The sequence below is a fragment of the Branchiostoma lanceolatum genome, chromosome 5, assembly GCF_035083965.1.
Source record: "Branchiostoma lanceolatum isolate klBraLanc5 chromosome 5, klBraLanc5.hap2, whole genome shotgun sequence".
Lineage (NCBI taxonomy): Eukaryota > Metazoa > Chordata > Leptocardii > Amphioxiformes > Branchiostomatidae > Branchiostoma > Branchiostoma lanceolatum.
Genome location: NC_089726.1, coordinates 16,896,771 through 16,906,620, shown reverse-complemented (window position 1 = coordinate 16,906,620; position 9,850 = coordinate 16,896,771). Strand labels below are relative to the sequence as shown.

The window sequence follows — 9,850 nt, the reverse complement described above, 5'->3', positions numbered from 1 at the left end:
TTTGTGTTTGGGAATGCCTCTATAAGTAGCGACACCTGTACTGCGGTGCAATGTGAACCAGTCAGAATTCCCTTCAGGAAAATCACTTTGTTGTGTAAAAAAGTATTCTATTCAGTGACTTACTAACCCGATGAAACTATTCACGGATGAGATACTGATATTGTAGAATGCCAAAGTCAAAGAAAAAGTTTGAAAGAACAAACATGAAGTATTTTGATACACCATACTCTGTGTTAAATTGTGTTCATTCTTCTTGAGCACATTATGAAGACATGCCAAACCTCTTTTCTTTATTTGCACGATCAGTTTCGAGGTTCCTAGAGGATGTCATCCATATACATGTACTTGCAATAAAATCAACATGGCCTTCATTTAAGCTGGATTTCTTAATGATCTACCCATATCAGTTTACATAGCTGTAATCAACAAGTAAAAGTTACCCTCATTTGCACATAAATCAATAAATACAAACACAGGATCATGTCAAATTGCAAAAGAAGGTGTTGACCAAGTAGACAGTTCTTGATATGGGATTCATCTTGCCAAGCTTTTTTCCTCTGCACCATCAAATAAACTGGTCTTTGAATATAAATCTGCTTTTGGAGTTTAAGTCCATGGACAGTTTTTGGATATGTGATACTGAATCTCCTGACATAATACACAGGACTTCAAATTGATGTTTGTTGTATCACACCTATATATAGATAGAATACTGTATATAGAAAGATGATGATGATGATGATGATGATAGAGAGAATAAGAATTATTTCTTCGAAATTCGCTGGCATAGTTGTGTATGCTTATTTCATTGCTGAGGAAATTTTTGTGTTATAGACAATATTGACTGCAAGCGCCCAGAAAGCGAGACAACTGCAAACCTGTTTGTCAGACTCCAATGGAAAATTATGCCTATGCATTAAAATCGCGGTAGTTCATATCTATCTCGCTAGGAAAAAAGACGGCAACAATACATGCTAACAGCGCCAATTTGCACTTCATTCAATTGTCGCTAGAGGGAGCTAGTACCATAATTCATAGTTTTTGGTAAATATACTTAATGTAACGCATTGAAAAGGCTTTTGCACTATTGAAATATCAAAATATGATTTTTTACTAATTTTCTAGATCAACATTGATGAATAGAAGGTTAAAATTCGGCCAACAGCGCAAATAATACACTGCGTTTCTGTACACGACTGTATGGTCGAAAATAAAGACAGATAGATTGCGTATATTTTCGAGATGAGTGAGTGGAAAGCAAAACTATTAACAGGAATGATAGATCAACATATCAGCTTACTGTTGTGAAAGTTTCAGCGAAAAATATCATTTCCTTCTCGTTTTACAAAGAAAAATGGACTTCTGTCAGATGCGGTTCAAATCGACCCAGAATCGTCTATGCGAAAGATAGCCGTTGAAAGGCGGCTTCGCTTTTGCAAGACATGGCCGTCTTGGATTTTCAGATCTCCCCTAGAAAACGACGGATTTCTCTCAAATCTTGCCAAAATGTTTATGGAAGCTTACTTAGTCCTTGTATGAATTCCCATGCGATCACCGCCATTGGTTTTTGAGTTATTAATAGTTGATTTCGTTCATTAAATTATTGCTTTCTGGCAACATCTATGAATAAAAGTTTACATTTGTCCTAGAAGATTGAGTGCAAAAACTCAGGAAGGAATAGATGATACCACCGAAATATTTCTAGCAGATTTATATGAAAAATTCTGTCAATTTCACGATGTAAATCACTTAGTTGCGTCATTTTTGTGATGTCGGACGGGGACTCGGACCTTTCGGTTTGGCACTTTTGACCGTACGTGCTCCAAAATGACGATAGTATTATTAATAACCTGTATCCTCGAGCAGAAACGTGGAATAGCAAAACTTCTAAAAGTACAGATAGATGGGCATATTGACCTACTTTTGTGAAAGTTTGATTAACAATTCTCACTTCCTTCTTGTTTTATGAAGGAGAACTCTATTCCGTAAGTTAGACAAGTCGGAGAGCGCGCGGTTGGAGAGTTTTGCCCGGGACTACGTTGAGGGTTTCATAGCTCGCCTAGAATGCAAGGGGTCTAGCGCTATAACGTTTATTAGCATATTAATCTACTTTATGAAAGTTTAATCGAAAAGTATCCCTTCCTTCTTGTTTTATGAATGGAAACACCCTTCACCATAATTCCGCAGGTTTTCGAAACACCGTGCCTATCACATGATACTCGACAGGTGTCAGATAGCTTTTCTGATCACCAAATTTATTACTAACTTCGCCAAAAAGCCATTTTTCTAGCGTTTGTACGTATGTTTGTATGTGGTTTAGCAGCATAAATCAAAAAGCTATGCAACGTTGTCGAAAAAAAACCCTAATGTACAATGCACACAAAAGACATTGCAAACAATAGAGTGAATATATCTTCAAATCTTTATTTGTTTAAACCAACATCGCAGAAGTACATACATCGCAGAAGTACATAATTCATACAGATACATAAGGGTAATTCAGTTTTAATAGCTGTTCTGAAATAAATGTTACTAGTTCTCCTGTAATTCACTTTATCTTCACGGTAGCACAATTTCACGGTGTAAGCAAAATGCACATTTTCACTGAACTTTAACTTCACGGTGATGGCATGTGATTTACAGAATAGATGTGTGAAGGAATGATAAATAATCACAATAGTTTTTTTTACCGAGACGATAAGTTCACGGTACAGAGGTGACCACGAAAACAGTCAACACAAAGTTACAGTGAAAGAAACAAGAGTATTCTTATTGGAAAAGAAAACTTACAGTATTACACTTCGTACCAGCAAAATACAAAATATTGAGCCAAATACAGAATTTACTACATTGTATATGCTAATTGCTTCATACAGTTTTAGCAACCTATTCCTAAACATGTGCCACTCAGAGGACTAGGCATGAAAAGGGATCAAATCAAACCAACACAGACAAACGGCCTTAAATTCACTATCATTTCTAACCATTCTATGTGTCGATTTCATCCTTAATATATTCTCATCAGTCAGACCAAGGAGGTTAAATGTGTATTTAACCTCCTTGGTCAGACCAATGATATTCTTAAAAGGCTCAATCATTTATAGAACATAACAGAGAGTTTGCTAATTGGCTACCTCGTTGAATCAGTCATGACTGAGGTGCCACATGACTTTGGAACATATGATCTGTTATGATAACATTCCATAGGATTAGCTTTAACGACAATTCAATGCAATTGAATGAAATGTACTGTGTTATACATGCATTGGTACAATTGCAATTACAATACAGACAGGTTACTGTAGTCCTGGAATACATAATCAATTGTTACTTATAAGAGACTATAAGAGACATTACACTGGGTGCCCATAACTGTGGATTAATGATACTACATGCGATATGTATTATCTTTAGCATGACAATTTTCTACTACATCTTCAATCTAGTAAAGAGCCATGCTTTTCATAGAATCTAAATCAGAGTCATTGCCATTGTAATAAACATATCTATGTCATGCCTGGGCCTGATACGGGTGTTCCGGACCGTGTGATAACTATCCGTATCGCATAGGGTTCAGGAGTGTTATCACTCGGACTTCCATAGAATATTTAGAATGCAATTCGACCGAGTTGATTGCACTGCCGCCGAAAATTTGAATACTGGATTCGGAAGTTGGAGGACACAAAACTCCCTCAACTTCTGGCACATTCCGCATTGAAATGTGTTTTCTCAGGTGGGTATATATAACATAAATGAAATACAACACAGTGTATTCTGCATTACCCTCGGTCCCAGCCCTACCACGGGTCGAATCCCCCTCCGGCGGTCAAGCTGATACCTCGGGTGTTACGGGATACCCCGTGTTGTATTCTATATATACATGTTCAGTGCACTAGAATTGAAATTGCAGTTTGGATTTCTAGGGTAAACTTGTACTTGCTGTTTGACAGACTTATTGTATTGGTTAACCCTCCATGCATTATAAAAAAGTAGGACTTGGTTGGTGTTGATATATAACTCCTCCATGCAGAAGCAGGTAATCCATTGCTGCATTATCAGCTTCTCTCTCACCCACTGTCATCTCATGTGTAGATATAGGGCATTGATGGTCTGCCTGGGTTGAATATCATCAGCACCTATAACAATGACAACAAAAAAGGTGAAGGATGGGTTGATAAAGACAATTGCCTTTTTCCTAGTGCTTATTGTTGCCACAAAAATGTATCTGTTTAGTATAACGTCTTATGACAACTATAAGGACCTAATAATATACTACAGACAGAAGTCTTAGCAACTTCAGCCTTTGACACAATTGTCCCTGTGACTGCTCACTCATCAAAATCACATTTCTGCTTTGTAAAGTAGACTGGTAAAGTTGTAAGTTTATCATTGTCAAAATATATGGGGATGGTATATGTACTACCATGCCAATTTAAGTTAATTTACATGAAGCTAGGTCCCATTCCATACAAGAGACACGATAATTAAAGATTAATGAATAAAATTAATAATTATAAAGAAAAATATTGTGACTTTGTTGAATGTTTGAAAATGTGCTCTTTCCTATGTGAAAAATCGCTCTTTCCCACAACTTTTACTTAAAATGGAATAAGATATTAGAGTTGTCGTGTACTGGTATGTGTGATAAATGAATACAGGAGAAAATATTTCATCTATACTGCCTATGGCTATAGCACAAAACCAGCTGCCTTTGCAATTTTTTGCTTGTAAAGTTTGAAGTTAATTTACACTGAAGGGCAATTATACACTGAATGAATAAACAGAAACCGGTTTGTGTTGATGGGTTTAGCATAATAAAAACAAGTCTTTAGAATTTTCAATGCAGATCAATTATGGGACATCCTACTAGTAGCCACACCTGAACTTACATTTTTGTGACAATCATAGACTCTGTTCATAATCATACCAGTATTTACCCGGACACAGAGGTTGATTCCTTTCAGGATTCCTGGTACTGGCTGGTAGGAATGGTCAAAATCCATAATCATCCTGACTTAAGTTCCCTGATCATAATGAATATCTGAATATCTTTCATCAGACATACTAGATAGTGATGGGATTCTTGTCCAAGGGTGAACCAGTACTGTGCTTTGTGCCAATTGCATCATGGACTATGTGTGGGAAATTTGTGGGAATGGATCATGTTTAGCTTTCCGACAATACAACTGACTTTTAAAGGAAACTGTATGGATGGGAATAATCCAATGAATACCAGCTGAGGTTTAACAGGCGACCTCATCAGACTTAGGACAAGGCATGACATTTTTTTGTAGCAGGTAACAGTTCCAATGATTATTAAAAAAAAAAAACTGAGTTTAACACTAAGAAAACATCTAACTGCAAGCCAATGGATACTGCACACCACATTCCTTTCTCGTTATTTTACCACAACCACGATTTTCTCACGAAGTGGAAAACTTGTCCTGTCATTTTCATTTTCTATCAATGTCCCTCTCTTTCTTCAATAGTTAGATATGTTGGGTTCTTGGAAAATGGCCCCAAGGATATTTATGGGGGTTTGGCCCCTAATGGAATTTCCCTGAGGAAAAGATGGGTCAATCTATGGGGTGGCTGGAGGGAAGGCAACTCATGATATTGCTGGGCCCGGGATTGGGGGGTGGGGGTGTGGATTGTGGTGGTGAGCAGACACATCATACTGCCAGTCAGGCCTACAGATTATAGTGGCTTTGTACCCGCACAAAAAATATTACCAACACAACCATATGCATAAGTATACATTGCACATGAACGCACAGACACACACAACACATTATAAACCAAATACATGCATGTACTATCACACATACACACAAACACTATATATACAGTCTGTATTCCTGTATACAAGATGTGAGACATCTGTTTAAAATTTGTGGCATACAAAGGCTCATTTATTGCCTGGCCCATCAAACTTCCAGTTTTCTTTATTTTCCATTGTACACCCCCCCCCATTATATTCCATTGTGTACTTTGAATTTTGTTTATACAGTAATTGGTGGCTTTTTACTAGTATTGGTGGAGTTCTTACTGCAGCAACCAACCACCATCCTCTACCCCCATCCCTCCAAGCATTCCCCCAAGGCTTGAGCCAGTTTTTCTTCAAGGGAAATTTCATAAGATTAGCCAAACCCTGAAACCCCCATGCATAGCCTTGAGGCCTAGAAAAGGGACGCCCACCCCACTAGCCCAGCCCTAGGGTAACCACTTTTTTTCCGGAAAGCCATCATGTGTTTGAATAGTCCTATAACAGAATGCAACATGTTTCTAAAATTTCCTCATTACTCAGTAGCTAGTGGCATGAGTGGTATGCAATGTGGCTTTGCTATGGCTCACATTTTTGGACAAGCAAACCGGGTCACTCCCATTCTTCTCAATAAGTGCGTTGGGCTCTTTTACGTGCAGACACTTATGCCTGAAGCTCCCTCATATACACAGGGCCACTGGCTTTGCATCACCATCTAAAATGACAAATGCAATCCATTACAACATGTCAGAGCTGGAGTTGACCCTCAAACTCAGGCCCCAGGATTCACGGAATTTGATCCAGATGGCATTAGAAGCTAGCCTGGGTGCCATCCTATTTCTACCAGGGCTCCTACACTCGCTACCCTAAAAACATTTAGGTTAGTGAGTGTAGGAGCCCAGGTAGAAATAGGACGGCACCCAGGCTAATTAGCAGCAGGGTTGCACTACTAGCTTAATGTGCCATAGTGACATTGTAATAGTGGGGTTCAAGTGCCTCCAACTGACCAGTCTAACTGGTCACAACCTTTTAGCCTAGTGGTTAAGGCGTGCGTGCCTGTGATCTGGGCTGCCGGTTTCGGCGTGGGTTCGAATCTCGGTTGGGATCACTTGTTGTTACTCGCTCCTTTGATTTGTTTCAACATTAAGACCACAGCAAGTCCAGAAAACGTTATATCAAAACCTGACAGTTCCACTGTACTGCAGCACCATAACAAGCTGCTAGGGGGCCCAAAATCTATCAATTGTCTAATTCAGACCAAGGAGATCTAAACCTCCTTGTTTAAACCTATTTAATTATATATTATGTAAAGATGAAGAAGGGAAAACAAGAAGCCCTGGATGTAACACACAGTTGATCGTTTCAAAGCTTCTTTTGTTTGTTCCTAACAATGAAAAAGAAGTCTCCGAACAGTAGGGCAGGGTGGGTTAAGACAAGATATTGACTGTAAGTTCGAGTTGGTAAGTTCTGGATGAGAAAAAGTGATGTCATGTGACCTGTCAGCAACCTGATATTGGAGTCGGGAGGGGGGTCTTCAAGTAAGAATTATCCAGGATGGTGGGCCATCCTTATACAATTTCCAGGGCTCATCACCCACACACCAAATATCAATACAATCCTTCCAGACCTTCTTAAGTTATGCTGTTCATCAACGGAGTGATGAGCGGAGTTCATTTATGGAATTCCTGGGCTGAGCATTGGGGGGGTGGAATTATGAAGCCGTTCGTCCCTGGATTTCTAGTCACAAACTTTCTTCTGTGCTGGATGTCCAGTGACGAGTCGCCATATTTTTGTTTCCAGATTCGTTACTAGGTGTCCATTATCTAAAACCTCTATACTTTTGCCATTGTTTGGACCGACTGGACATGTACAGTTTTGGATTTAGTTGTCTGAACATACTAACGTTTAGGTAGTACTGTCTTGTTCCTTGCTTAATTGGTTATGGACATAGATTTTGGTAGGTAATATAAAGTACATTATTATTTCAGTGTACGTTTTCTCCCGATAAAGGCACAAGCCACAAGGATATGTTGTCGTCGTTGAAACGTAACAGAATGTGATACTCATACTGTATTTTATTTTTTTCTTCATTCGAACGTTTTCCAAACAATAGCTTTGATTAGAGTTTGAAGTAGGAAAAAAAAGCATTGAAGAGATGCAGCCCTGAAAATAACGTTAGACGCTCGTTAGAGTCTCAGCACTCTGTTAGCAGTCCTGACAGGAGGGTTCCCAGTACTGAAGCTGCCCAGTACAGGAAGTCCAGAACTGAGAAAGTCTCAGTACTGGAGCTCCTGTTCTGACGACCACTTCCGTACTGGTTGTCCAGTACTGACAAAGGAGGCAGTTACATTTGTATATTTGGCTTTTGCCACATACATACAAACATACTCTACCAGAAACATAAGAATGACGAAGGTAAATATGCACCTACCTACTGGTTGATAAGGCTGCGCCGGTGGTCAGTGGATCTGGGATGTGTCATCGACACAATCGATGTTGGTGAAAGACACTTGGCAGAGTCTCAGAAACAAAACACAAATTTGTGAAAGGTTGATATGCAGTTGTAGTTGTAAATATTTCGAAGCAGTACACTTCTTGATGCTTGTTCTGGTGTAGAAATTGGCAGAATACGGCGGAATACGTTGTTGTTGTTGTCCTTGTTTAACGTCTATTATATCGCTAGACGTGGTCTCTTGGTGCTGTGTTACGCTTGGTTCAGATACTGCCATGTTTTCAGACGGCGGCCATGTCACCTAGAATGTTGACCTATGCGGGTGACACGAGAGGGCAGTGACCCCTTTGTACCTTCCTGCTTACCCAGCCAGCATCACATCAGCACGGTACAACCGCTAGATCCCCATAGTCTGCTAGTCTAGCCTACGCCGACTATAGGCTGGATCGGTATGTACTGGGTGATTTTCGCTATGCCAGTCCGGTCTGTACCGTTGATGGTACAAGGATGGGGTGCTGATGCAGTATAATCAAATAAAATCAAAATTGTTTTGTTTACAAAAACTGAACAGTTGCCTCCTTTTCTGTGGGTCGCGCAACCCACAGACATTAAGCGAAGCCAGACTTGAAGTAACATTAAAATCAATAAAAAGGAGAAGGGTAGCCAGGCCATGGTTCCAATAAATCAGCAACACATCGAAAATTAATGGTACAAATCGTCCACCCCATCGGAACCAATCTCAATGATGAAATGAGGATGGGCCTCGACGAGATGTTGCAAACACTGATTGGGGGTCTTAAAGGCCACAGAGCAGTTTTTAGCCGTGCAAGGCACAATGTTCCCGGTTATACCGTGGACTTTTGCGAGATGCGACTTCAATGATTTGACGCTATGTAATAGCGTGTCACAGCCATGAGAGATAAAACAGTTACAGACGAAGGTGGCTTTATTCTTGTAGAGATCAGACGACATGATAATAGATCTTGTGCTCCCCCTCCGGTTGTCCGCAGGGAGGAATATTCACAGAACCAGAGGGGAACCCCTCAATAAGAGGACTTGACTCGTACTTACACCTGTGGCTGCCCACAGGGAGGAGTATTTACAGAACCAGAGGGGAACTCCTCAATAAGAGGACTTGAGTCGGGCTCCGACTCCTTACGGAGCTTCTTCCCCTGTCACTTTAGTCACTCCCAGCATACACTTTGAGGACGGTGACCCCGCCAGAGTAGGTCACCATCACTCCGACTCGCCAGGCTCGAGGATGGTGTATGCCAGCATAGCGGATTAGTATGCTACCTCGATATGTATCGATGGATGGTGGTCCCCATTCTACGAGTATTATCGAGGATGGTATAAGAATGGGGTGTGAGATGAGTTAGCGCTCAGAAGGTCGACGTAAAAAACGCGTACATAGAATCGACGCAAGCATAACTATAATTACAGTTACCGATACATATTCACATACGGCAAAGCATTCAGTGAAGAGCTTTCATGGCCCCACCGTTTTTCTTATTAGGGTTAGCCTTTCCCTTTCCATAAAGATGGTTCTTTGAAACGTACAATGACATTGCAACTACATGTGAATGTCGCCGACGTCACATTGCCAAGGCAACGCACAGTTGTGTACGTTCGAA

The 9,850-nt window shown here is 40.1% G+C and overlaps 1 long non-coding RNA gene across 1 annotated transcript; it reads right to left on the bottom strand.

The window, feature by feature from the left end:
• Window positions 1–2,408: 2,408 nt before the first annotated feature.
• LOC136435476 (uncharacterized) lies at window positions 2,409–8,593 on the bottom strand. Its single transcript, XR_010755853.1, has 2 exons — window positions 8,196–8,593; window positions 2,409–4,136 (listed from the first exon to the last, which is right to left on the bottom strand). It is a non-coding gene; the product is annotated as an uncharacterized lncRNA (long non-coding RNA).
• Window positions 8,594–9,850: the final 1,257 nt, after the last annotated feature.